Here is a 1,449-nt window from a genome sequence, read left to right as displayed (position 1 = left end):
AAATAACTTAGGCTTTTCATAATTAAACAAAAAAAAACATAAATACTGCAAGAATTTTGCTTTAAAAAAATACTTCCTTATAATCATCATGATATTTCGCAAAATCCTACCGCCAAAAATGTAAAATTATGAAGCACTTCTACAAACAAAGTWGAGCTCAATTTGCTCGAAATTGAATTGAAATTGAAAATTGATCTAGAAAAAAATAAAAAACCTCATCTGCACAGTCATGACACTGTTTGTTTTAAAAACGGCTGGATTACTATACTATATAGTACATCAGCTGCGATATGGAAAATTATTGTTTACATTTTTGCCAAATTCGCTCCAAACACGTTTCGTTAGCGAAAAAATCCCCTTCTTCTTAACCACTTAATAAGTGGTGTTTTTTCATCTTTATTTTTAGAACAGTATTTATTCCACTCTTGGTTTACAACAAAATCTTCGATTTTTGCCGACATGCGGATTTTTGGTCGCCAATTTTAAGAAWCAATTTCATTAATTAGCACTTACGTTTTGCTTTATTTTTGCTACAGCGACTATTTTTGTTGTCGTTGTAGTTAGTTCTAGSTGAGTAACTGCCAACACGTTGTTTTTTCACTTCTCTATCACCTGTTGTACTGCGCTGCTGCTGACACTATTGTTGCTGTTGCTGTTTCGTTCAAAGCTGCCGYTTTGCTGTCAAGGCTTTTTTATTGTTTTTGTTTGTTCGCACGAGAAACTAAACGAAAAATTTACCGAAATTTGAAGAGTATATATATACATATAATTTTTTGTAATTTTATTTAGTGTATTTGTTTTTGTTTCTTTTATATAGATATATTTATTTTTTTTTTTTTTTTTGTTGTTTCACAGCGCTCTGCGGATATTTATTGCTCGGTACTAAAGCAATAAGAATCGCAAAGTTCACAAAAACAAAATTTTTTGAACACAAACTTGTTTCTTCGTGGTTGAGCGCTTGATGACACTCACGCGGCGGTTTTGTAATCAATTTTTATTTGGTTTTTAAATACTTAAATGTGCGCAAAATTTTCAAAAAGGTAGAGAAAAAAAGACTAACGAAAAATGTGGCAAACTTATTTGCCTGCACACGTTTCATTGATTTTTGGAGTTCGGGAATTAGATATTTTTGTTCAACACATTTTTTGCCTTAAAACTTTTTTTGATTTCAAAAAAAAACAAAATTTGGAACAAAGGTTTTGAAAAATTTTTTATTGCCATTTTAAAAATAACAAAAATATTTTCACATTTTTTTTAACTGAATATAAAGTTTTTTCAACAAAAATAACTTCAAAAATTTAAAAAATTTCAAATTCATCAAATTTAAAAAATAAAGTTTTTTCAGCAAACGCTTCACTGTTCTTTGTTGTTCCAAAAAAATAAAAAAAAGGTGTTTGTTTGTTTACTAGAGCTTTTGCTTCGAAAATTGTTTTTTAATTAAAAAAAATT

General features: G+C 28.6%; 1 protein-coding gene across 7 annotated transcripts in view; it reads right to left on the bottom strand.

The window, feature by feature from the left end:
* LOC108974141 (ABC transporter G family member 23) overlaps positions 1–1,449 on the bottom strand; it is a 112,711-nt gene that overhangs the window by 59,901 nt on the left and 51,361 nt on the right. For 3 of the 7 annotated variants that reach the window (XM_018941812.1, XM_018941814.1, XM_018941813.1), the window contains exon 2: positions 514–721. The exons of the other annotated variants lie outside the window; for them this stretch is intronic. The gene's annotated coding sequence lies outside the window, so the exon portion shown is untranslated. The remainder of the gene's footprint in view (positions 1–513; positions 722–1,449) is intronic. 7 annotated transcript variants of the gene reach the window in all.

The sequence above is a fragment of the Bactrocera latifrons genome, unplaced genomic scaffold (assembly GCF_001853355.1).
Source record: "Bactrocera latifrons isolate USDA-ARS-PBARC rearing strain unplaced genomic scaffold, ASM185335v1 scaffold_53, whole genome shotgun sequence".
In the NCBI taxonomy this organism is placed as follows: Eukaryota; Metazoa; Arthropoda; class Insecta; order Diptera; family Tephritidae; genus Bactrocera; species Bactrocera latifrons.
This window is presented reverse-complemented; position numbering and strand designations above follow the sequence as displayed.